Genomic DNA, 27,093 nt, shown 5'->3' on the forward strand with positions numbered 1-27,093 from the left:
TAAATTAGAGCCAATATTTGGACCCAAGAAAGGGAAAAGGTATTGAAGCTTTGAAATAAGTTTTGCACAACATTTGAGAGTGGTTCCTGGATCAGGAAGTAGAGAATGCATAACATTATATACTAGGAAAACTGTCAAAATACTCCAATTCTTAGAAGAGTCACTGTGTGCAATGCAAAGGAACAGAAGGCCAGCGGAACCACTGAGTTCAGGGTTAACCTGCTCTTTCTGGTCACTGCCTGGCAGCTTTGCCCATGTCATTTTTTTTCTTTTTTCTTTTTTTCGGAGCTGGGGACCGAACCCAGGGCCTTGTGCTTGCTAGGCAAGCACTCTACCACTGAGCTTAATCCCCAACCCCCATGTCATTTATCATTAGAGCTACACAGGAAAACGCAGGTAGCTGACCTCAGAGCTCTGAAATATAATAAGTCAAAAGTTAAAGTTTAATAATGGTAACTTTGCAATTAGTATTATTTTGGCCATAGGCCTGGGATGAGGGGAAGCTTGAAACTTTGGGGAACAACTGTAATTATTTTTTTTTTAGATTTATTCATTTATTATATAAGTACACTGTAGCTGTCTTCAGACATACCAGAAGAGGGCATACGATCTCATGACAGATGGTTGTGAGCCACCGTGTGGTTGCTGGGAATTGAACTCAGGACCTCTGGAAGAACAGTCGGTGCTCTTAACCGCTGAGCCATCTCTCCAGCCCACAACTGTAATTCTTAATTCTTTGTGGGATGCAGTTATTCTTTTGAATTTGATTTGGCAGTGATTATACAATGTCTTTTACTTGCTTTTAGATTATTAATAAAAGACTGGGGCAAGAGAATGGCTAGGGAGCGAGTGGGAGAGCATTTGTGTGAGCATTGTGAGCACGTGTGAGCATGTGAGAGCATGTAAAGAGCAAGTGGAGAGTGAGTGGAGAGAGAATGTGAGGTGTGTATGAAGATTGTGTGTGTGAGTGAAAGTAGAGTGCGTGTGGTGTGTGTGAGATATGTGTGAGGTGTGTATGAAGAGTGAGAAGGAAAGGGGAATGAACAGAGATGTGTAGGAGTGTGGGAGTTCAAGAGAAGAAAAGCACAAAGGAGAAAAGCAGAGTGCACAATGCAGTGTGTGTGCAGCCTCAAGCTGTAGGCAAGCAAGTAAGAGAGAAAGAGAGGGAGAGCAGAGAGAGAACTTCTAGCCTTGAAATTGCCTGTCAGTTTGTACCCAAAGAGTGGTCTATGTATATTTATTATGTGCCTTCCAGATATTCTTGCTTCCAGTCGAGAGCTTCGATCCTGTGTTGACGCTGGACCCTGGCACTTAAGAAATTCCTCAAAGCTTTATGCAGGAGCCATCAAATCTAAGGTCAGTATGAAGTGTTATGTCTAAAATATCTTGAGTCAGAGCCGGCCACCAGGCAGCCCTTCCTGGACCTATGTATGAACTCACTGTGGTGTTTCTGGCTGACACTGAAGAATGTTACTAATAAGCCAAGAATATTGATATCGCAATGTTCTGAGACTCCTCCGTTCATCCCCTTACCTTACAAAGGACCAATCCACTTAAAGCTTAGCTGATAATACTTTGCCTAGTAAGCCAACTGCTCCTCTCCTTGCCTTTTAAACTTTTGAACCTGATTCTACCCTGGGTCTAGAGAGATGGCTTAGTGGTTAAGAGCACTGACTGCAGCTCTCTGCTCCTCCCTCTTCCAGAGACAGCCGCATCTTCTCGTGCAGTGCTAGCCTGGTCTCATAGACAAGATGGTGAAGGTTGGTGTGAACGGATTTGGCCGTATTGGGCGCCTGGTTACCAGGGCTGCCTTCTGCTCTGCATCTGGCAAAGTGGAGATTGTTGCCATCAACGACCACTTCATTGACCTCAACTACATGGTCTACATTTTCCAGTATGACTCTACCCATGGCAAGTTCAACGGCACAGTCAAGGCTGAGAATGGGAAGCTCATTATCAACGGGAAGCCCATCACCATCTTCCAGGAGCGAGATCCTGCTAACATCAAATGGGGTGACGCTGGTGCTGAGTATGTCGTGGAGTCTGCTAGTGTCTTCACCACCATGGAGAAGGATGGGGCTCACCTGAAGGGTGGGGCCAAAAGGATCATCATCTCTGTCCCTTCAGCCGATGCCCCCATGTTTGTGATGGGTGTGAACCACGAGAAATATGACAACTCCCTCAAAATTGTCAGCAATGCATCCTGTACCACCAACTGCTTACCACCACCACCACCCCGGCCAAAGTCATCCATGACAACTTTGGCATCATGGAAGGGCTCATGACCACAGTCCATGCCATCACTGCCACTCAGAAGACTGTGGATGGCCCCTCTGGAAAGCTGTGGCGTGATGGCCCTGGGGCAGCCCAGAACATCATCCCTGCATCCACTGGTGCTGCCAAGGCTGTGGGCAAGGTCATCCCAGAGCTGAACGGGAAGCTCACTGGCATGGCCTTCCGTGTTCCTACCCCCAATGTATCCGTTGTGGATCTGACATGCCGCCTGGAGACACCCGCCAAGTATGATGACATCAAGAAGGTAGTGAAGCAGGCGTCTGAGGGCCCACCAAAGGGCATCCTGGGCTACACTGAGGACCAGGTTGTCTCCTGTGACTTCAACAGCAGCTCTCACTCTTCACCTTTGATGCTGGGGCTGGCATTGCTCTCAATGACAACTTTGTAAAATTCATTTCCTAGTATGACAATGAATACGGCTACAGCAACAGAGTGGTAAACCTCATGGCCTACATGGCCTCCAAGAAGTAAGAAACCCTGGACCACGCACCCCAGCCCAGCAAGGATACTGAGAGCAAGAGAGAGGCCCTCAGTTGCTGAGGAGTCCCCATCCCAACTCAGCCCCCAACACTGAGCATCTTCCTCACAATTCCATCCCAGACCCCATAATGACAGGAGGGGCCTAGGGAGCCCTCCCTTCTCTCTTGAATACCATCAATAAAGTTCACTGCACCCAAAAAAAAAAAAAAAAAAAAAAAAAAAAAAAAAAAAAAAGCACTGACTGCTCTCCCAGAGGTCCTGAGTTCAATTACCAGCAACCGCACGGTGGCTCACAACCATCTGTAATGAGATCTGATGCCCTCTTCTGGTGTGTCTCTGAAGACAGCTACAGTGTACTTATATATAATAAATAAATCTTAAAGAAAAAAAAAAGTCTACCCTGGGGGCTGGAGAGATGGCTCAGAGGTTAAGAGCAATGTCTGCTCTTCCAGAGTTCAATTCCCTGCAACCACATGGTGGCTCACAATAAGGTCTGGTGCCCTCTTCTGGCTTGCAGCAAACATGCAGGCAGAACACTGTATAATTAATAAATAAATAAATAAATAAATAAATAAATAAATAAATAAATCTTTTTTAAAAAGTCTACTCTGAGATCAGACCAGTACCACAATTAGGCTTCCGAGTCCCTTTTTCTGCCCTGAATGTTTAGTATTAAGGTGTGCGTTCAATAAAGTATTCTTGTGTAACTGAGATGCGTGCTTGCGTGGTTCCTGAACCCCAGCAGTTAGTCGTCTCAATAAAATCACGGGTTTACCACCATGCTAGAGTCGGGTGCAGCTTTCTTTGGTAGGTTGCTGCCCTTTTTTATTTGATGAAGAACCTTTCCCTAAGCGGGTGGGAAGGATGGCTCAGTGGTGAATAGCTTGCATTGCTCTTGTACTTGAGTTCAATTCCCAGCACCTATATCATGGCTCCTAACTCCGGCTCCTGTGCATCTGACACTGTTGGGCTCTACAGGCAACTATGCACACGTTACTCATGGATGCACAGACACAGGAACATAAATCGTAAGGTCTCCCAAGCTCTGAATTCCCAGCATTCAAGGGGCAGAGGCAGGCAGACACCTGAGTTCAGGGCCAGTCTGGTCTAGAGAGTGAGTTCCAGGACAGGAAGAGCTACCCAGAGAGACTGTCTCAAAAAAACAAAACAAAACAAAACAAACAAAAAAACCCAAAAGTCTTCCCATAAGAGTTACACATTACCTTCCACATCTACTCCCTCTGTGTACTGGCTTCACGAAAGTCAGGTGACCTTAGACCTGCCAACTCCTCCTCCCACGCTATGGCCAGAGCAGGCCCTGCCCAGGCCCTGAGCTGTCTGAAGCATTGACAGCCTAGAGGGAAGTGGGAAATGTCTGGCTGGTGGCACTGTCAGGCTCTCCTTTATAACAAGAGCAGCAGGGCAGCCCCGCCTGTGGGAATGTCCTGTTGATCTTGAGGAACTGTTCCCTGTTCTTGAGAGGGGAAGTCTGAGACAGCAAGCTGTCAGGAGATGAAGAGGAAGCAGTGAAAGCTGCCTGTGGGTAAAGGGAATTCTTCCTCCTTGGGACAGTTTCCAGTGTCACCATGTGCTGCCCTTAGGTTCCGCCTGGTGGTTGCCACAGGGACAGAAGCCAGTTGGGTGACAAGTGGGTGATTCCATGTACCTGAGTGTAACCCTTGGATTTTTTAATGTGTGGTGATGTGTTTTGCTGGCATGTGTGTCTATGTGAGAGTGTCAGATCCCCATCTGCCATCTCTCCAGTCCTTTGCCCCTGTTCTTTTGAAACGTTTCTGTCTTTAGTTTTGAGCCGAACTGGCAAGCATGGAGGTGTATCCTCCCCACCCTGGGTGCACAGTGTTAGGTCACTCCACAGGCTCTACTAACTCGTGTCTTTGCAGGTAGGCGGGGCTGCCTATAGGAATGGTCAGAACTGCACTGTGCACTCAGGTCCAGGGCCTGCCTTTGACTAGTAGGCAGTAAAGAATGCTTCTCCCTCTGAAGCTCTGCTGTCTGGAACCTTCCTCAGTGTACACCTCTAATCTACCCTTAGCCCAATCTTCAGGACCTGGGCAGAATATAGACAAAGTCTCTGTCAAAACAAGGCCAAGGTGGCCCCTCAGGTGCACTTGCCAGGGAAGTGGCAGTCAGTGGTTCTGGAAGCTTTCTGGTTTGTTGCGTTCCCCCTGCTTGTACACTAGGTGGCACTCACAACATCCCAGTGTGACACCAGCTCACATCTTCAAACTGGCTGCACCCCTTCCCTAGGCCAGTTCTAAAGACCCAAGGAGCATGTGGTCACTGTATCACAGCAACAGTCTGCAGACAGTAACACTTTCTATGTTGTTTTTGTGTTGTTGTGACTAAAATACCAAACAGAAACAATCTGAGGGAGGAAGTGTTTATTGTGGCTCAACATTTCAGTCCTTCCTACCAGGAAAAGCATAGTGGGATAGCAGGAACCTTGAGACAAGCATAGTTCACACTGTGACAGATGAGGAAGCAGAAGGGGTTGGTGGGGGGGGTGTGATGACTAGATCCCAGAAATAAGAAATAATTTTCAAAGGTTCATCCCCAGGGACCTGATCTCCATGAGCTAGAACCCACCTCTTAAACTTACACAACAGTCAGCAGTAGTGGCATAGACTAATCCCAGCACTCAGAAGGGGAGGCAGAGACGGGAGGATCTGTGAGACCCTGTCTCAAAAATAAATAAACAAACAAAACAAACATCTTTTCGAACCCCCAAATGACCCCATCAGTGGAGTCTGGGCCTGTGAGGAACATTTCAGACTCAAAGAGTAGCAGGCAGCAGGAATGCTGGCCTCCGCATAGGCCCTCTACCTGCTATCAGAATAGGAATGCCAGGGTATGCTATCATGCCAAGACCCGCCAGTGTGCAGAGAAACAGACAGGAGGAAATAGAGGGCAGGCCATGCAGGACAGAGCCAGAGAGAAACAAAGATGACAAGAGGTGACTTCATGGGCCAGCCCTTCATTGTATGCACAGGGAAGCCAGGCCTCAAGAAGGCTGGAATTGGAGCAGCCAGCATGACATCTGCAATCATGGCATCTGGTAGCAACTTAGAAATGGGCTCCTCCCACCCAAAACTCCAAACAAGAAACCGAACAGACTGCTCTGCAGTTTAAGGGCGCTGGTTCATTTCCCAGCACCTGAATGATGGCTCATCGTCTTCTGTAGCTTCAGTTCCAAGGGATCTGACACTCTCTGCTGGCTTCTAATGGGTATACATACATAAATTTGGGCAAACTATCCATATACACACAAAATAAATAAAATTAAAACAGTCAAGTTAACTGGAAGATAATTTACCACTAAATTGATGTAAGTTGATTTTTTGAGACAAGGTTTCTCTATGTAGTCCTGACTAGCCTGAACTCTTTACGTAGGCCATGCCTTGAACCCATAGCTATCCACCTGCATCACCTCCCAAGTGCTGGGATTATCCTACCAAGTGTTCAAGTGTGTAAGCCATTCACTAGTTTCACCTGTAGGAACTTACGGTCTAGGAATGTGTGTGTACAAAGGTGGCGTCATTTGTGAGAGGACACGAGGGAAGCTGGCTGGTAGTTGGTACTTCATTAGTAAGCTATGGCACATCTGGGAAACGGAATATGAACAGTCATTAAAGGAGGTGAGGGCTGCAGTGTGGCTCAGTGGTAGAACTTGGCGTGCCTGAGGACCTGGGCAGAATCCCCAGCGCCGAGAAGAGCGTACCCAGCACACACTGTTTAGCAAAATAATCAAGTCACACATTATGTGCAGCATGAATCCGTTCAGGATGGGTAACGATATATGTTGCAATGAATGTTAGCAAATTCCCTCAAGGCAACGCTTCTGTTTAGCAAGGTTTAAGAACCGAAGATCTAATCTACGGCTGGCAACTTTCTACTGTGTCTTTACCTAACGACTAGGCTCGGAGTCTAATGCAGTCTGCAGCCCACCTTTCAGGGTTTGCCCAAGGTGTCACCTCCTCCATGCAGCTTCCATAATTTACCCTTATCACTGGACTGTCCCCACAAAGGAATGACACGGACACTTTTTATTAATATGAAAGCTCAACCTTAGCTTGGACTTCCCAACCAGCTCATGACTTAAACTAATTTATACTAATCACGTTCTGCCGAGTGGCTCATTACCTCTCCTCAGTACAGGCACCTGCTGTTTCCTGTGTCCGGCTGGTGATGCTCCCTCACCTGATTCTTTCCCTGAGTTCCCACCTCTGCATCTCTCCCACTTTGCTCTTCAGCTCTTTTCCAAACCAATCAGAAGGTGATGGAGAAGAATGTTTACAAAACACTGAGACAGTTGGTGGTGCTTCATAAAAACACTACCAAAGTCTGCCAGTGCTCAACACCCTGCTGGCACAGAAATCAGCATTTGAATAACACGAAGACAACCTTTATACAGTGCACCAGAATTATCCCAATGGGAGGCTCTTCCTCTAACATCAATGTTCTATGTATAATAAGAACAATTATGAAAACTATCAGGTAAGAACTACATTCAGTGTGCAGTCCATCTGTATTTGGCAACCTTGGAGAAAGCATTCCTTTCTCTCTCCTATTTTGCTGACTCCAAAGTTCTGTGCATGATTTACTTTGTCATAACTTGCATTACCAACCTCAACATATCTTTTTAGACCCAAAAACATCTTTCAAAGTCCTAAATAACTTATACTCACATGTTGTCTTCAGCCATATTAGAGACCTGGGAAGGAGGATAAGTGTTACCTCAGTAAACAGGAAGTGCAGAGCAAGCGGCTTCCAAAACTATAGAAATGACAGAGACTGCTGGCCACCTGGATAGTCACCCATCGCTTCTCTGTTCTGTCAGGGCATCCATCTTTAGCCTACAGGCTCAGAATATCTGACAGATGTTTCTGTGGAGCAGGAATTATGAAGGACTGGCCTACCTTGTCCTCGAAAAGCATGGCTGTCCATTTTCTGTTGCCTGATGGCCTATAGTTCGGACAGCATGCTGCCACGGTTAAGGCAAGAGCTTTGTCCTTTTGCCCAGTGGCTAGCTGTGCCACATTTGAAGCAAACTCCAATATGGGGGTTTCTCAATGCCCATCATCTTCTTTGAAGTAGAATGGGGGTGCTGCCAGGAGCAGACAAGTCTCTGTCATGAAAAGCCTTTTATTGCTATAAAAACATCTTAGATGCTATATTCTGTAGCTCTCTGAAGGTCGGAAGACCATCGGTCTACCTAAAGTATATCTGAGTAGGCAAATGTCGCTTGTGTCCAGCTATCTACTATCTGCCTAACTTTGAAAACATCTGTAGAAGGCTAAACCCAGCTTATTTTTGTAACTAACTAAACTAATACCTAGCAAGATGAAAGTTTGATTTACTAACAATTTGCACTGGTTAATTATCCTAAACAGATTGTAATAGTAGCTTTCAAAAGGACTAGCATGTCACATTATGTTTTTAAGTGAGCCCCATAGGTACAATACCTAAAACAAGAGTTGAAACATTATATACATATATGTATATGTTGTAGCAAAAATAACCCTAAGTTTGTATCAGTATACAAAACTCCATACCAATGTATAACATTTGAGACTCCCAGGCTGCTGTCCAGTCTAAAAGGAGATGCACTCACCCCCTTTCATCCCCTTATCTTCTTTCCCCTTTTCTTTTCATCTCTGTTCATTCCCTAACACTAGATACTGAGAAAGCAGGATAAATGGGAAAGAGAAAGAGATCCCTGAATGCCTTGACCATGAACAAAACCAACTTGTAAACCAACCTCTCTAAACAACAACATCCATAACCCACTGAATGACTGAAAAACCACCCACCCCACCTCTTGGGAATGAGGGTGTCACGTTTTCAAAATCGCTTCCTGCTGGCTGGGGGCAACAGCATCTTTTGGGACCCTAAGGAAGTTGGGATATTGGACAAGTCCTGGGAGAACTAGCTGTATCATGTTACCCAGTGTGGTGGTTTGTAAGTGCTTGGCCCAGGGAGTGGCACTATTAGGAGGTGTGGCCTTGTTGGAGGAAGTGTGTCACTATGGCTATGAGCTTTGAGAACCTTCTAGCTGCCTGGAAGCCAGTCTTCTCCTGTTTGCCTTTGGAACAAGATGTAGAACTCTCAGCTCCTCCAACACCATGCCTGCCTGGATGCTGCCATGCTCCTGCCTTGGTGATAATGGGCTGGGCCTCTGACCTATAAGCCAGCCTCAATTAGAGGTTGTTCTTCTAAGAATTGGTTGCCTTGGTCATGGTGTCTCCTCATAGCAATGGAAACCCTAACTAAGACAGCTAGTTTCTCTTGGATGGGAAAGTTCAGAGCTTAAATAAAGGCCCAGCTGAAACACTGTGTGAGGTGAGACTGAATTATCTTAGCTAGCTATTTTGAATTTGCTCTGTATGTAGATTTTTGGGGAAGCAACTAAAGGCAGTCTGAGGGTGCTTGTCTTGTCTTCATCCGTGTCTGGTCATTTTGCTCTGAAAACACACAAACTTTTAAAGGTATTATACACTTCTGCATTAATATGGATTGTGTAGTGTGCACAAATCAGTTAAAATGATTCTCCGCTTTTTGTTTGAGCAGGTACAAGGTATCAAACTTTCTAAGTCTGTTTGACTGTGTAACCCAGCTATAGTATAAATCTCCAACCATGCCATATGAAAGGACTCTGAAACCCTGTAGCCAACATACTGTTCAACTATGCATAAACATTCATGTCTCAGCCAGTCTCAGCTGTCCCTGTGTAGAGGAATTGGCATACAGGTCTCCTGTTTTTGCTCTTTTTCTTGGGATATCTTTTCTTGACAATCCATTATTTTTCTTTAGATGTTTCTCTTGCCCAGTAGTGTTTGGATTCCTCAGTTGGATGTTTTTCTTTTCCTGGGAAGATAAAAGCAAAAACCTGCCCTAACCTTAACTCTGGGTCCTTTCATTGACTAGCAGGATATATCTTTCCTAGGGCAAAATGCTTTTTGGCAACAGGAAAAAAAAACAAACCTGTATCTTTGAAAGCGAAATTATTATTACTAAAGTTTGAAACTAAATATACCTTAGTATGTGAATAAATATACTTATACCCCCTTTCTCTTTATAAATTTAAGATTAAGGGGCTGGAAAGACGGCTCAGTGGTTAAAAGCACTGACCGATTTGCCAGAGGTCCTGTCAGTGCAAAAGCGGGTGGAGGCAAGGATAATCTGTACAGCATGTGTATCTTATTAGTCAGGGGGTGCACACACCACTGATACCCAAATCCACAAAAACTCTGCTACTCATTGCTGTCCTCCCTGCCTTCCTTCTTTCGTTTAAGCTACTAGAAGTCGTCCCGTACTGGAGTACGTGGAACACTTTGTTTTAATGGCTGAACAATTTCCCAACCTAAGGATTACTGCAGTTAGCCTGGGAATTATGAGGACCCAAGAGGATCAACACAGATACAGAGCTAGCGGCTGAAGACCTGGAGGTGTGGTTCTGAAGATGTGGTTTTACTCTCAGCTCAGCTCAGAATTCACTGTTAATGTTAGGCTGGAGGTTTCGGGATAAAGAATCCCCCTCACTCACTCCGCTAACTCTCTTTCTCCAGCCAGAAGTCAGCGCTTGCAGAAGCCGGTGAACCCGACAAAGAGATTCCTGCGCTTACGAAAGCAGGTGCAAAACACTGGATAAAGAGGACACTTAGTTCCAAAGTGACCAGTGGACTCGGGCTCCCAAACTTAGGCAAAACTCCAAAATCTTATCAATCACAGCACTGCCTCTCTCCCTTCTGCTACAAAAAGTTCCTAACCCAGTCCAGTCGGTCGACTTCAAAGCCCTCCTAGTGTGAGACAGTAAACTCGCCCGGGAGCGACTAACCCCAAATAAACCTTTTAATTCAGTTCAACTGTATTTATTGCAGCGGCGGAGGAGGAGCCATTCAGTTAACTCGGAATTATGCGGCTTTTCAGGGACAACCGTCGCAAGCCGGACATGTCGGAGCGCGAGTCCGCAGTCAGCAGAGCAGTTACGTTTGCGGGCACCTGTATCTTTGGGCAGCTAGTCAGCTAATGAGCAGCACTAAAGGTATGAGGACGCTGGCCCAATGGAGATCGAAACCCGGAGGTGAGCGCGTACTTGCGTCGGCTTGGGTCACTTCGCCGTTCTTCCCGGAGTACCGAGTCCCTTAGGTTGCAGGGATCCTCGTCCCTTTAAGAGGGCTGACCTCCGCTCCGTTACTTCCTTCCCGAAGTGTCTGGGCGCAGGCGCGAGGGAGGGAGTAGGGTGAAGCGGCCTCAAATTTTCCCCTTAACAGATATGGCGACGGCCAGGCTGCCGCGGTTGCGCCCAGCCGTGACGTCACTTCCGGGGCGGGGGAGGCAGAGTGGTGCAGTGAGGGACAAACAAAAGGAGGCGCCGGAGGAGCGCGGCGTCCCGCGGCCGGAGAGGGTGGTGGAGGGCCAAGGCTGCCTGCCCGGCGGCTGCGAGCGGCGAGCCCAGGTGAGTGGGTCGGGTGGGGGGTGAGACGCGCGCTGTCACCTCACGGAACCCACTCGGACGGGCGTTCCGCCCCCTCAAGTTCTAGGAGGCTCTCGCTGCCGGAGACGCCGGCCACCCTGGCCCTTCGCTCGGCTCCGCTCCGCCCTGCCTCCGGCGGGCGCCGGCCCCGGACTCCACCCTCTGGGCCGTGCAGCGGCGCGCGAGCCCCCTCCCGGGCACCCTGTTTTCCGCGCGCGCCTCTCACCCGAGTTTCCGCTGCTCTCCCCAGGCCGCTCTTGCCGCGCTGGTCCCGCAGATCCGCGCCCCTCTGCGCACGCGTCCCCTTCCCAGAGGTTCCACTCGGGGATTCTCTTGACAGCTCCCCCACCAGCTCTTTCTGTTCTTGACCCTGGGCTTCCCGGCGCCGGCTTCTTTCCTAGGACCACTCCCTCTTCCTGATCTTCCTGACTGTCCCCTGCTATGGGGACGGGAGCACAGGCTTTTGGGACCTCAGACTGGGCCTCCAGGAACGACCGACTCCTGATATGAAAGTCCGTTTGGTTCTGTCCCTGTTTTGTGCATCTCTTGGACAGGAGTGACAGATATAGAATGTTGTTGGTGAGCTGGAGGTCAGCATAGATGATCCCAAGCTGAAAGAACTGCAGAGAGCCTGGGATGACAGGGGGTGGGGGTTTGTTTTTTGAGACAGGGTCTCAACTATGCAGCCTTGACTGTCCTCGAACTCTCCATGTAAACCAGTCTGGCTGGCCTCGATCTCATGGAGATTCGCCTGTTTCCTGAGTGCTGGGTAAAGACGTGGACCTCTAACCTCTGTTTGAGACCTGAGTTCTTGAACCTGCCTTGGTAAGGTTTCCTCCCCTTCCTCTGGACTGGAATGAATCAAGATAGGCTGGTTCTGTTTGATGCAATTGCTGTCTTTTTTGGAAAGGACACATTGAGTTTATGTTAACCTTTTCCTGATGGGAACTGGGCTGAAATAGTGGTAGTTTTAGGACAGCAACACTTGTATGGCCTCCTGTTCCCCTGCCCCAACTAGGATAGCTTTAAGCATGAGGTGTGGAGGGGAGAGAGTGTGTGAGGACTGGGGACATTTGTGGGCTGAATTTTGGAGACAGAAATGAGTAGCCAGAGGCTACAAGGTCTTTTTCTACCTTGCAAGTGTGTCAGTGGTCCCTTTAAATCTGTCATCGGTGTTAGGCCCTCTGGAGCAGACACACTGGCAGACAGACAGTGCATGAAGAATAAGTAAGAGAGTGGGGGTGTATTCAGAGGCCCAGGGGTGGTGCCCGAGGGCTAGGCCACTCATACTGCTGTTTCCGTGATGAAGGTCAGTCTGTCCCTCAGCTGTCACAGGCAGCCAAGGACAGGTGAGCGGTGCTGGAGGTCAGCTTTCTGGAGCCTTCCTGGGGTCTGAAGCTCCACTTTGTTTTCGGGGTAGTGTACAGAAGTAGGGACTAGAGAAGCGTTTGGCCACACCTCCCACTCCCGGGACACTCGTTCTTCATGCTTAAGGCACATTTGCTAGGATGAAGTTTTCTAACAAATTTGAGTGGCCTCTGTGGAGGGCGTGGGCTTCTGAGGGTCATCCTAATGGGGCCAAACCCCAACTTGCTGCCTGAAACCAACCTGTTCGCAGCTCAGTGTCCTGAGACTGGATGAGTCCAGGTTTTTACACAGAGACATTGAGGCTCGGGCTAAGCAGCAGAGATGTCCCGATAGCTCAGGAGGAATGAATACAGACATTAAGTAAATACAGGCTGCAGGGTCCTGAAGCAGCCGAGCATCAAGGAGGGGGCTTGGGCTATTGAGCAGGCTATCCAGGGCACATGTCCTTCAAGAAGGGACTAGCAAGAGTCAGGGAGTCCAGAGTCCTACTTCAGCCATGGCTGTGAAGTGACAAGGGACTGTCCAGCCAGCATCAGCAGTGTTCCAGTCCTGTCTGAGACAGAGGGTGGGGCAGAGGTGGCCTCTGCACCCTCTTGACTCCAGGTGCTTTGCTGCATGGTCACATAGAGCCTGCCTGTCTTGTCTTCCTGTGGCTTGGGGGACTGAGTTTGGCCTCCGTCTTTTACCAGAGCCTACATCTCCACAAGTATGACAGCTGCTTCCTAGTCCCTCAGAGACACCCCTACCCCAGGTCCTGTTTTCTGCTGCTTCCTTTCTAGTTAACTACTGTTATAATGCTCTAAGTCCCTCATAGCTGGGCCACACTCCCATCCAGGCTCCATATGATTGCTGTCTTCCAAGTCTGGAGTAGTGCTCACACTTCTCTCTCACTCAGCCCCTTGTCTTCGGTAAGCAGTGCAGAGCATGGTGCCTGTCGGTAGGTAGTGACCACTTGCTCTCTATGGAGAGTGTGTCTTTATTTTTCAATGAGAGCCCTTGTCTGGCCTGGCTCAGCCTTTGTCATTTCTCTCTGGCCATCTCCCACCTCCAGGACTATGACCAAGAGTAGCTTGCAACATCTTGCCCACCTCGTCTCCCCTGCTGGTGCTGTGCCTCCTGCCTGGAACCTCCTACTCACACCCAGCGGTCACCAGATACCTGTTCCTTTAAGAAACTGTACTAACACCTTTGGTCTGGCTCTAGGGCGGAGCCTGAGTCCCTAGCAGAGTCTTGCCTCCAGATTGAAAAGGCTGCCTTGGGGACTCTTAGAGAACCAGAATCTGTGGGGCAGGCACCCTTTTGGTAGCTCCTGTTGCTCCAGAGCCCCGTGGAGGCTCTGTTACTTATCTCCATGCTCTCTAAAAATATTCCATGAACGATATAAGTGTCTTTGAGAGCCACAGATGTGCCTGCTGACTGTAACTCTTGCTTTCTCATAGGGCAGCAGCAGCGTCCATGGAGCAAAAGGAATGTCAGGACCCTGTGCATCCAGACGGGGACCAGCCTCAGCACCAACAGCCAACACAAAGATAGCAGAGCCATCTCAGGGTAAGGCTCTCTCCAGACTTTCTGTACTGCCTCTCCCAGGCAGATGGCATGAGCACACCTCCATTTCCATGGTCCTTTGACCTGTTTAGGATCCAGGGCATCCGAGTGGTGCCTGCGCCCTCTGCTTTGGTGTTCTGGGTTCTGTTTCAGTAATGCAGGTTGAGCCCAGGGCCTCGTATGTGTTAGATAGACAAGCATTCTACCTTTAAGTTACTTCCCAAAACTAACTGTATATCTGAGGTTGGCCTTGGACTCCTGATCTTCCTGCTTCAGTCTCCCAGTCCTGGGATCATAGACACACACTACCATTCTCGGGTAATGCTGGGACCTCTTGCATTCCTTCAGGAAAAGCTGAGGCAGAGACAGAGGTTGGGGGACAGAGACAAGAACAGAGGACCAGACCCAGACAGTTATAGGAGCTAAGTTCAGTCCACAGCCCCGGCTTCCTTCCTGGGGCTTTAGCATGTTGCTTCAGCCTGGACATGGGCCAGCACTGGACAGAGACCACTGCTCAAGCTTTGGCAAATGATGCTGCGGTCCTTTCACAGCGTGTTCTGCAGCTCGCACAGCAGTGTCAGCAGGGCCAGCTCTAGGCAATACTTTCTGACACACTCTGCCTTCTTCACACAGTTCTCAAGACAGTTCTAAAGAGAGGGACATGTGACTGTCACCACCACCTCTCCTCCCTGCAGCTCTCATTGGTGTGGTTAGCTAGACATGCTGCCTGTGACACATTTCTCGAGGGGTGTTCCTTTGGTCACTGAAATTAGAGAACTCTGGCTGTCGTGGGACTCGTCAGAGCCTTGAGAATGTGCTCCTGAGCATGAGTGGAGCAGCCTTCACTCTTACTTGCTCACAGACGGATCTGTTGGAGATACGTTCCTATACTTTTATAATTTTCCTTTTCTTTGCTTTTTGAGGCAAGGTCTCTTATAGCTGGGGTGACGGCTATTCCTTTCAATATCTATGTAGCCCAGGCTGGCTACTCCTGGGCTAGCCTCAAACAACAACAACGACAACAACAACAACAATTACTATGACAACTCCTACTACTTTTTCTATTCCTCCTCTTCATCCATCTTCTCTAGTTTTTTAGAAAGTCTTCATCTTTATCTTAATGTGGATTGGTGATTTGACTGCTTGTATATCTGTGTGAGGGTGTCAGATACCCTAGAACAGGAGTTATAGACAGACACTTGTGAACTGCTATGTGAGTCCTGGGAATTGAACTCAGGACCTCTGGAAGAGCAGACAGTGCTCTTAACCGCTGAGCCATCCCTCCAGCCGGTCTTCTTTAGTTTTATTTCTTTATGTGTATGAACAATGAGTGTTTTGCCTGCATGTGTGTCTGTGTACTATGGCTGTGCCTGGTATCCTTGAAGGTCAGAAGATAGCTTCAGATTCCCTTGAAGTGGAGTTAGAGACAGTTGTGAGCTGCTATGTGTGTGTTGAGACTTGAACCTGGGTCTTCTCCAAGAGCAATAAGTGTTTCTAACTCCTGAGCCATCTTTTCAGCCCTGGTGTCAAACCCTTGATCCTTTTACCTCAGCCTCTAGAGGGCTGGAAACATAATTGTACTTCTTCATATTGTTTAGATTTTAACATCAGAGACTGGGATAAATAGGAGATAGACAGGCGGACGGATGGACACACACACACACACACACACACACACACACACACACACACCCTCCCTCTTTTCTCTGATGCCTGCTTCATAAAAGTCAGGTCCTTTTGGGGCCACTGGCTTCTAGCTCTCCTGCTTCTTGGAAGGGCAGCCAGGGTGCAGAGCTCTTTTCCAGGACAGATTCGGACAGACGCTGAGGCCGGCACACACAGGGTGCATTCCTGCTGCAGCTCCCCTGGAGGAGGTGGGAAATGCCGCGTGTGTGGTGCTCTCATACTTTTTTGTTTATGGGAACAAGGTCAGCAGTGACTGCCCTGCCCTGTGGGAGCTTCCTGTTGGTTGTTGAGGAACTCTGTCCCTGGGGAGAGGAGGCATGAGCTGCAGTCTGCCTTGCTGGTCAGTGGAGAGCAGGAAGCCAGAGGAAGTGCCTGTGTGAGATAGGTTCCTTCTCTGATTGTAAGCAGTCTAGGCCCATCATGCTGGCCTGAGGTGTGACCAGGGCCCAGATGCGGGTCAGGGAGAAGTGTAATATTTGAGTGGATTGCTATATGTTCCTGAGTCTGTCCTGTACAGACACTGGAGTCATAGGTTAGACCTGACTGTTGGTCCTTACAGTACCTCCAGGTCGGTTTTGTATTGGTGACAGAATTTCAGACAGAGATCGTATTGGTTGGAAGACAAGGAAAAGGGCTTTCCAGTTGTTTGAGTCTACAGAGCCACCGTCGGGCACAATTAAATATCAGCCGTTTTTAAAGATTTATTTATTTTATGTATGAGAGTACACTGTCACTATCTTCAGAGAAACCAGAAGAGAGGACATCGGATCCCATTACAGATGGTTGTGAGCCACCATGTGGTTGCTGGGAATTGAACTCAGGACCTCAGGAAGAGCAGCCAGTGAGTGCTCTTAACCATGGAGCCATCCCTTTAGCCCCATATCAGCATTTTTTACAAAATGGGTTCTCATACAGCCCAGGGTGGCCTTGAACTCCTTTTTTTTTTTTTTTTTGGTTCTTTTTTTCGGAGCTGGGGACTGAACCCAGGGCCTTGCGCTTCCTAGGCAAGCGCTCTACCACTGAGCTAAATCCCCAGCCCCGGCCTTGAACTCCTTTTGCTCCAGCTTCTACCCCCTAGTATTGGGCTTGCAGGTGTGTACGTCCATAGCCAGCATCGGCTGGGGTTTCGTAGTGAGGCACATCAAGCCTGGCAGCCAGAGTCAGCAGGGTGTTATCTGGCAGGGTGTGCGCCCTTTGCTCATCTCCTGGTGCCCACTTCACTGTGTGGCTCTCCTCAGCCCTCCCCACCTTCACTCCATTTCCTCCTCTGCCCTTCTTCGCGGTCTCCATGCTTCTTGGAGACGCAAGCTGGCCCCTGAGCAGCTGGCTCGAGCCCTCCTCCTCCCCCTCCTCCCAATGTCATGTCCTGTCCTCCATGAACATCCTTGGTGCTGAGAAGCCTGTTGTGTTACCGCATTTACTCCCACCCCAGCCGTGTACATGCTGTTCTTTTGCTGTCAGACAGACAGAGACCGAGGCTTAGAAGGTGTGGTCACTTGCCTCAGGTTGTAAGGAGCAGCACAACCCCAGGCCTGAGACTGGAGCAAGAGGCTTGGCAACCCATGCTCCATCCACTCTGCCCTCGTGGCTCTGTGCTAGCTCTTCCCTTTGAGGACACTTTCATAGAATGTGTAAAGTGGTTCCCACTGACCCTGGCCCCAGACTTGGAGTCAGTCCTGGAAGGCTGCACCTAGGAGTCTGCATGTGGCAGAAGCTCCCTATGTGGGCAGGGTAGTGGTCTACAGACCATCCTGGGGACACTGACCAGAAAGCCACTCTTAGCTCCAGCCAGCCTTTAGTGAATGAAGCCAGGAGGGAGTAGAGTGGAGCTTCTCCAGAACCAGGTTGGATTTTTTTGTTTGTCTATCTGTCTGTCTCTGTTTCTGTCTCTCTGTGTGTGACTGTTTGTCTATCTCTTTGTGGTGTGTGTGTGTGTGTGTGTGTGTGTGTGTGTGTGTGTGTGTGTGTGTATGGAGGGGGGGCTTTATCTTTTCCTGGAAGGCTGTGACCCCACTGCAGATGCTCTGGGCTCTCCTGGTAAGTTCTTTCTGTCTCTTGAGGGCTTGAAATCTCAAAATTAAATTGCTTGTAGCCTCACGCTCCCTCTAGAGTAAAAGTGACTGTAAAATTCCATGATTTTACATGCTACCCCACCTCAGAGGTGCATCTGCCAAACCTGTGCCCTCTCTGACAGTCAGCATAACCAATGTGTGCCCAGCAGCTCAGGTGGCATGGCAGAACCTGGCCCAGTGGTGGGCACCTTGCCTTCCCTAGCTGGCTCCTTGGGTTCAGATTTGGGGAATGGACAGACAGCTTGCTTATGGCTGGGTCCCCTTGCCTATTTGTCCAGGCGAGCACCTAGTTCCTCTGGACCCACAGCCAGTGTGTCTGCAGCCTGTCCAGGGTGCTTACACCTGCATTTCTTAACCATGAGAAGACACAACATGTTCATAGCAGATCATGGCCAGTCTTAAGACTGCTTTGTTCTCTGGGATGCAGACCCAAAGTTGGGCTCCAGTTTCCTTAACTCCTGAAATACTAGAGGCCCCTGAGTATGACTTGCTTACAAAGGCCCCATTTCTATTCATGCCTCGTCAAGAGGAGGCTCTACCTAAGAAGCTTCTCGAAAAAACTGTGGATTTAGCAAGACTGAGGAGTCTTGTTGTCTTAGGAACTGCTTGGCACAGTGGCAGGTCAGATCTAGGTCCATCTTGCCCCCAGGTCCTGTAACATCAAGTCACCTCACCGCTCTGGGCCTCAAGCTCTTCACATGAGAGAGGGATTTTCCGCACTGCTGTTCTGAGAGCAGCAGCAATGGTGCTGTGTGCTGCTTTGGAGTTGCAACAGGAGGAGTTTAGCAAGGCAGCCCAGGCAATATCTCAGACAACCCCTGATTAATAATGACTGTAACACATATTTTACTGCATAGAAATGACCCAAAAGCTGTTTGAGGACCACTTCATTCATCCCCTCTGCAACCTCCAGAAGAAACAAACGTTACAGTTACTTTACAGGTGAGATGGAATTCTCTTCCCAGTCACTTACTATTGAGGTTGGGAGCCGCTGAGCGGTTTGCCGTGATGTTGGAAGCTGAGGGACAAGAAGTGCTGTGCACATGGCAAGGGTAGTGGCAGGGTCTAAGCTTCAGCAGCTGAGCTGTATAGATTCCAGTGCCAGTGGGGTAGTCCAGGAGGTGGCCCGTGCTGTCACCTTTTACCAGAATGCAGCCACACCCCTATGGGTTTGTAGAGGACAGACCTGTTTGGGAAGCCCTGCCCTAGTGCCAAAGCGCTTCAGATACTTTAACCCTCCTGCCCCATCCGGCCTGCCATCTCCCCTAGGCTGTTTCCCAGGAGGTGAGGGAGTGCCCTCCTGGGCAGGGTAAGTCCCCAGCCCACAGTCTCCCACTCATTCCAGCTGGGTTTAGGGGTCTGGCCAGGATACGGGGCTGTGTACCACATGGTGATGAGACCTTCTCCCACCTCCTGGCCCAGTGTGTGAGGAAGCATCAGCCCTGGGGCAGATTCATAGGCCTGGGCCCTGGGGCACAGCCAGCTACTCAGGGTCTCACAGGGTCTCTAAGGACCAGCCCTTCCCCTCCCCAGGAGCATTTTAGAGGGACAGCCTCCTTCTGCCTACAGGGAAGTTGTCCCTTAGGTTCTGTTTGTGCTTGAACAAAGGGCTCTTTCGCTCTGTGTGTTTTGCAGCTCAGAGGACTGTAGCCCAGGTGTAGGAGCTGCCTGAGTCTCTGGGCGGGCTCTCTCTCTCTCTCTCTCTCTCTCTCTCTCTCTCTCTCTCTTTCTCTATCTGTCTCTCTCCCCCTCCCTCCCCCTGCCTGCCTCTCTCTCTCTCTCTCTTTCTCTATCTGTCTCTCTCCCCCTCCCTCCCCTTGCCCCTCTCTCTCTCTCTCTCTCTCTCTCTCTCTCTCTCTCTCTCTCTCTCTCTCTCGCCCGCCCGCCCGCCCGCCCGCCCGCCTGCCTGCCTGCCTGCCTGTCTCTCTGTCTGTTTAGGAAGCATCAACAGGGGCTGGAGAGATGGCTCAGCGGTTAAGAGCACCGACTGCTCTTCCAGAGGTCCTGAGTTCAATTCCCAGCAACCACATGGTGGCTCACAACCATCTGTAATGGGATCCGATGCCCTCTTCTGGTGTATCTGAGGACAACTATAGTGTACTCATAAATATAATAAATAAATCTTTTTTAAAAAAGCATCAGCAGGAAATTAGGGGCAGCGCACACCGTGGTTCCAGCCGCTTGGGCAGCTCAGGCTGGAGGAGCATCCATCCCAGGGCTTTGGAGCCACCTGAGCAGCATAAACTCCTCTTGAGGAAAGGGAAGAGGTGTGAGGAGAGGGAGGAAAGGAGGAGGAGGGATGGGAAAGGGCGGTCCTAAAGATGGGACACAGTACCTGAGGACTGGCTCTGGTAGCCTTTCCTGAGTCCTGGAAGCAGGAAGGTACTCTACCCTCTGAGACAGAAGCAACAGAACTGTGGGAGGGTCTTTTGGGATGGCAGGTTCAGTTCTGGGACATGGTAGGTTTCAAACAGATATAGCACATCTTGTCCTCAGTTCTTACAGTGGCAGTCCCAACAGCCACGGTCCCACCTTACAGTTGAGATAGCAGAGGAGACATGACTGAATGGCATGTCCCTCTTCAAGCTCTTACTGCCTGGCTGTGTGTTGTCACTACAGGGTGGGGGAGCACAGGGCTGACCTTTCCTCACAGAGTAGCTTCTGGTCCTTGGTGGTTCAGTCAGACAAGGCTGAAGGCATCCTCTGACCTAATCTCGTGGAGTTTACGTGCTTTTCCATGCATGTAGTAATGAAGGGTTTTGTTTTGTTTTATTTTTTAAACTGATGGACTGTTTTCAAACAAGCACAGGTTTATGGTAGGTTGCCACAGCTCATGCGCTCAGTCTTAGGCTGTAGTGTGGTGGATCTCAGCCTTCCTACTGTTGTCGTCCTCTAACACAGCACCTCAGGTCGTGGTGACCCCAACCATAAAGTGACTTCGTTGCTGCTTCGTCACTGTGATTTTGCTACTGTTAGAATCGTAATGTAAATACCTGATATGTAGGACATCTGATATTTGACTCATGTGAAAAGGTCTTTCAATCTCAAAGGGGTCTGTGGAGCCTCGGGCTGAGGTCCCTGCTCTAGTGACATTTTTTCAGAAGGCAGGTGAGCAAGATGGGCCAGTGAAGGAAGGCACCACTGAGCCTGACACCTACATCCGTTCCTCAGTTGCTGCTCGGTGGAAGGAGAGAGCTGACTCCCTCCCTCAAGTTGTTCTCTGGCCCGCATTTGCACTGTGGTGTGTGTTCTTGCCTCTGCACAGGTGCACATGCACACATGAAGTAAAGGGAAGCCGTTCACTACGATAAGAAAGGTCGGGCAGCTCACTTCTGAGTCGTCTTCTAGCTGTAGAGAACTTTGCTTTTTTTTTTTTTTAAAACCTCTGTTCACTTGCCTTTCTCTCTCCCTCTTTTGTTTGTTTTTCAAGACAGGGTTTCTTTGTGTAGCCCTGACTATCCTGGAACTTAGTTTGTAGACCAGGCTGGCCTTAAACTCAGAGATCCACCTGACTCTGCCTCCCAAGTGCTAGGATCAAAGGCATGCTTCACCACACTTGCCTCTTGCCTTTCTCAAAAAAAAATAAAATAAACATAAAAATTTAAAGGCTTAAAAAAAGTAGACTTGAAGGTGAGAAGGCAAAAACTCAAACAAGAGTGGGCTCAGACTCTGTCTTTCTTACCGTATGATCCACGTGTCACCTGGGATCCTCGTTCTCACTGTTTGGGCGCAGACTGGCACCTCAGGGCAGGGCAGCTGCACGGCACGGGTGGTGGTGGATGCCTTCCTCCTGGACAGTAGTCACCTCCTCTGTCTGAGAAAAGTTCATCTTGCTGGTGTCACCCTGCAGCAGTGGCCCTGTCCTGCTTTTGGGGATCATACCCCTCACCCTTGTCAGCAGCTCCCTATTTAGGCTGGGACATTATCTGGGTCACTGTATACAGATCTGTGAAGCGAGAGCATTCCTATTCAGAATTACAGCATCAGACGTGGGTTAAATGATGTGCTTGAGCCACTAGAATATTCCATGCTGGGGATGAACTTGAACTCATTGTCTCCTATTCTCCCTCTGCCACCTGTCTGCCTGCCACCTAGGAGGAGCAGTGGCTCTCTCTCTGGCTTGCTTATTTGACCCTTCTGTTCCCATGTGTGGCTTGTATAGAATGCAGTTCTGTGTGTCTGGGGGCGAGGCAGGATCTGGCAAGGATGGAGCTGTCCCGAGTTCACCAGTGGGATAGTGCTTTTGGGCAGAGAGTGCACAGGTTGGGAGGAGGGGGTGCTCACTCCATGGTAACCTGTACAGCAGCCACTGCTGCCTGCTGGACTGTCACAAGTGTGAGGACGGGAAAGAACCAGCCCCTGGGGGCGACTTTTGTACAGTGAAGTAGCTCAGGCACGTAGGAAAGTGTCAAGGTTGCATCAGCCCCACCCTCTCCTTCCACCATTTGAGTCCCAGTGATCCGACAGGACAGATGGCAGAGCCGACCAAAATCTGCAGACCTGGGAATGTCACATGTGACAGTGTTACCTCTGCAGCTCAAAACTGTGCTAGCCACATGTGTCACAAGTGTTATAGCAACAGATTCCAGGAAGTTAAAGAAGTTAAAGACCTGAAGCAAGAGGGGTGGAGAGATGGCTCAGCAGGTAAAAAGGCTGGCTGTTCTTGCAGAGAATTTAACTCCCAGCATGGTGGCTCAGAGTCATTTGTAGTGGGATCTGGTTCCCTCTCCTGAGCATGAAGGCGGAGCTCTCATACACAAGTAAAGAAATCTTAAAAACACTGAAGCAAAGCTTGGGAAGGCCCAGGCTGGGAGGTAGGTTGGTCAGCCAAGACACCCTCACCTAGGACACGTGAGGGTCAGTCTCAGTGCCAGAGAGAGAGACAAGCTTAACATGTCTGGCAGCGAGTCTCAGGGCAGAGGGTCATGGACTACACATACAAGAGCCTCTTCAAACATGGAGTTGCTGTCTTCCTCTCAAATTCCCCCAGCCTGCTGGATAAGAATGTCATCTCTGAAAGTCTTTCAAGAAAAGAGTCAACAGGAAAGAGGACTGCAGGGCCAGCAGCGAGGCGGCTCAGCAGGCACAGTTCTGTTGCCAAGGCTGGCCCGACTTCAGCAGCCACATCTACATGATAGGAGGGGAGACCAAAGCCTAGAGGTTGACCTCTGACCTCCACACATAACTCCTCTAAACAAGTGAGTGACTCAAGTAAGAATGAACTGTTCACTTGGAGTGAGAAGGAGTAGCGAGAGCAGGTGTCCTCTTGTTACCAGGGTCACACAGTTAGCAGACTTTGAATCTGTCCTTGTGTCAAGTGTTTTTGTTCACTGCACTTTTATTTGCTGTATAGTATTTCGTCCTCTGATCGTGTAACAAATATTTCATGTGTCTCCTGTCAGCAGGCACTTGGTTTTCTGATCCTTACGCCCACTGTGTGAACACTGCTGGGCTGTGTCTGTCCTGCAGTTTGAACAGGCACTGGCCTGCCTACCTTTGTTTTCTCAGCTCAGTCTGCTTGAGAAACTCATAGTCCACCTTTCCACACCCCAAACTACACAGGGCCCTGGGATGAGCCCCAAACAGTCTATTTTATACAGATTCATTCCCAGTCTTCCCTCTCCTCGGGCATCTCCTGTCCACTCGTGAGCACCAGGAGAGATCTCCCACCATACTCCCTCCAGCTCTGGGACATAGTCTCTAGAGGACATCGATTCATCTTCACTGGAACAAATGGGCCCGGGGGACGTGGTACTTGCCTGGCACTCATGAGGCCCTGAGCTTGATCCCCAGTACTGGGTAAACTGAGTATAACGGTACCTGCCTGTTGTCCAGCACTGGAGAGGTGGAGGCAGGAGGATCAGGAGTTGAGGGTCATCCTCAGCTACATAGCAATTTGCAGGCCAACTTGGATTGTGTGAGACCCTTTCTTACAAAGAAAGGAAAAGCAGCGACTGCTGCGGCGTGGCAAGGCACAGCCTCTTCCGTCTTCCCTCAGCCTATTTCACACTCTCTCATACTTGCTCTCCATTTAGAGTCTCCAAAACCTTCCTGTCTTGGGACAGAGACCTGACCTGACCCATTTCCCTATTGCCTTCTGAACTTCAGTCTCAGGGACACCTAGTCTTGCACCTGGGTGCCAGCTGTCCCTCTCCTTTAAGGCTGTAATTTATTTTGCAACTCATACTCTATTTTTTTGGTGCTCAGAATGGAACCCAGGGGTTGGCCAAGTACTTGAGACATGACCATGGGCTCCATAAAAACTTGTATTTGGGGGCTGGGGATTTAGCTCAGTAGTAGAGCGCTTACCTAGGAAGCGCAAGGCCCTGGGTTTGGTCCCCAGCTCCGAAAAAAAGAACCAAAAAAAAAAAAAAAAAAAAAAAACCAAAAAAACTTGTATTTGTTTTTAAGATTGATTTATTTTTATTTTATGTGCATTGGTGTTTTGACTACATGTAGGTCTGTGTGAGGGTGTCATATCCCCTGGAACTGGAGTTACAGTCAGTTGTGAACTGTCCTGTGGGTGCTGGGAATTGAACCTGGCTCCTCTGGAAGAGCAGCCAGTGCTCTTAACCCTTGAGCCATCTCTCCAGTCCCTCCAACCAGTTTTCTAATCAAACGAAAGTGTATGTTGATTAGAAACCTAAGCTTCCACTTTAGGTCTCTGCTTCCTTCTCTCCTATGGGAACCTTGTTGTGGTGGGTATGGGGAGCACATCTCAGGGCCTCTGTTCTGGGCCAGCTTTCCTTGGCAGCACAGGAAGAACCTCTCCATTCCCAGTTTCCATTGCACTGGCCGTTTGTCCACCTACTGTTCGCTGGACCTGTCTATCTCTCAACCTTGTGTCTGGAGTCTCTCCTTCTGTTCACCTCCTCCATGACTGCGCCCACATACTTTCCTTTCAGTAGCAAGTCCTGGAAGGTTCACTACACCAGGTAGGGTGTCTGTTTTGTTCCCATCCCCTCTCCCATCTCCAGGCTCTGGCCTAGGACCTGGCACTATGTCAGGAAGGAGTCAGGGCTCTGAAAGGGAAAGCCACCTGCCTAGCTCACTCTCCTAGAGAGCAGCAGAGCTAGCCTGGCCCCAGTCTTTGCTCCTCTGCAGAGTTCAGGGCCTTGGTGCCACCATATTTTCAAGGTAGCCTGACTGTGTTAGGAAACTGAGGTAGTATCTCTCCCACTGCAGCAGCAAGAGGCATGATCAGGACAAGACCTGTCTGTGGTAATGAATGACAGTGGTCCCAGGGCCCAAGCCCTGTTGAATGATCCGGGGTGGGGTTCAAAGGAGGGGCAGAAGACTGGGGTCTGTCACTTGCCTTTCAGTCTGTGAACCATATTTTACACTACAGAGGCATAGGCACATTTGCTGCGGTCTCTGTTCCCTTCCAGACAGAAGCTAGACAGCCTGCAGGTCACTTCCTGAGAAAGACCCTACTCCCCTGTACCCTTCTCACCCTTCTGCTGCTCTTCCTTCACACTCGGGACGTCCAGGACACGGGCAGGTAGGTGTGCTCATTGGAATGGCTGGTGTGGATTGTGTGGGCTGCACTGTGCCTGGGTGTGCAGTCCGTCTTGAGCCTGTATGCCCATGTGTGAGATGGGCATGGGGGGTAGTACTGAGCCTTAGGGAAGAAGCACAGTGTATGCTTCACACTCTTAATCCCAGCTTTAGGAAACTAACGCAGGAGGATTGCTGAGTTGAGGCAAATCTGAATTGTATAGTGAAACCATGTCTCAAAAAAAAGTTTGTTTTCGTTTTGTTTTGTTTTTAACGAATAGACTCTGGAGAGGTGGCCTAGTGGTTAAGGCTCTTGCTCCTTTCCCAGACAATCAGAATTTAGTTCCCATATCAGGTGGCTTACAGGGCAGTGCTGTGTGATCCCAGAGAGACTTAGAATCATGAGGTCCATGGAGATGGGTAGACACTTCTGACTACAGATCAGAGTTTCTGTTGTGCAAGATGAAAAGGCTGTGCCGTAGATACAGGAGACACCTGAGCCACAGCTCTTCCTCACAGTGCTGGCCAGACACAGGAGTGGCACCATGGGTTCTTTTATGGTAGTTATCTCATATCTCAAAGTCAACCGAAGCCATGGGCAGCGCAGTAGATTCTGGACTGGGCCCCGTTCTCAGCCTCTTCTTGGAGAGCTGCTCCCTGTGTGGGTGCTCACTCCTCTTGTTCCCTGGGCTGTGGAGGGTACCGCACCTCACTACTCCCTGTAGCTCCAGTCCCTCCCTGAGGCAGGAAGTGGGAGGGGTCACCTGCTAGCTCTACCCAAGCCACATCCACCTGAAACCGCTGGCTTACCACACCCAGATCCACACCCATCCCTGCCCACTCCCACCCTGTCTCTTTCTGAGAACACCTGTGTTTATTACTCATGTGTGTCCTGGACTGCTGTGCTGAAGAAGCAGCTAGTCTCATGCCAGCTCTAACTGCAGAAGTAATATGCCTGCCAGGAGGTGTGGTCCTCTACACAAGTCACTCTCAGGCCCAGGTCTTCTCTGGGCTTCAGTCCTCTTCCCTCTCAGCTCTGGGATCAGCCCACACTCTGGTCCTAGGTGGGTACACTTTGGATGTGTTTATTACCCTCACAGAGGGTAATATAGCTCAGGGCTACATAGAACCCAGAATGTGCTTTGAGATGGGGGTGGGGCAGGTGGCTAGCATGAATGGATTGGAGTATCTCCTTCCTAAGGGAGCTAGTGGGTCTTGCTGCTTCACCGGCCTCAGAAATCAAAGGAAGTACTGTGAAATGGAAGTCACAGCCAGAGCTGATCCGTCTGTCTGTCGGTCCCAACCAGTCTCCTGGAGGAGTGGGACAGGATATCTCATTTCCTCAGGTCCTAAATCTTTACCCATCCCCTTCTCCAGCTTTCAGCTCCCTTGGATGGGGCCTTGGAGCAGGGAAAGATACCCTAAGCGGTTCCCTGCTGGAGGTCAGCTGTGTGATTCAGCCAGCCCTCCCCACCCCACCCCTGTGCCCCCTCTCAGGAGTGTGGGTGGTGTACAAAGCCAGCTGGTCATTAGGGGGCTGGGGCCTTCCTGTGGGATAGACACTCATCCTGGCCCAAGAATCCAGGCCTTGCCAGGAGAGCTGTCTTAGTGGCTCCTGGCCTGAGGTGACCTAAACAGTGGGAATCCAGGGATGGG

General features: G+C 49.6%; 1 protein-coding gene and 1 pseudogene across 10 annotated transcripts in view; both read left to right on the top strand.

Moving 5' to 3' along the window:
- Positions 1-1,736: 1,736 nt before the first annotated feature.
- Positions 1,737-3,010, top strand: LOC108350591 (glyceraldehyde-3-phosphate dehydrogenase pseudogene; annotated as a pseudogene).
- Positions 3,011-5,168: 2,158 nt separating this feature from the next.
- The window catches only part of Lrrc8a (leucine rich repeat containing 8 VRAC subunit A), a 32,691-nt gene continuing 10,766 nt past the window's right edge, over positions 5,169-27,093 (top strand). Inside the window, exons 1-4 of one of the 10 annotated variants that reach the window (XM_063283944.1) lie at positions 5,169-11,251; positions 14,077-14,185; positions 18,798-18,882; positions 25,329-25,441. The gene's annotated coding sequence lies outside the window, so the exon portion shown is untranslated. Of the gene's footprint in view, positions 12,095-14,076; positions 14,186-18,797; positions 18,883-25,328; positions 25,442-27,093 lie in introns of all 10 variants that reach the window. The other 9 variants (XM_039105233.2, XM_063283945.1, XM_017591841.3 and 6 more) reach the window with 9 other exon arrangements.

Source organism: Rattus norvegicus, chromosome 3, assembly GCF_036323735.1.
Source record: "Rattus norvegicus strain BN/NHsdMcwi chromosome 3, GRCr8, whole genome shotgun sequence".
NCBI classification, from domain to species: Eukaryota; Metazoa; Chordata; class Mammalia; order Rodentia; family Muridae; genus Rattus; species Rattus norvegicus.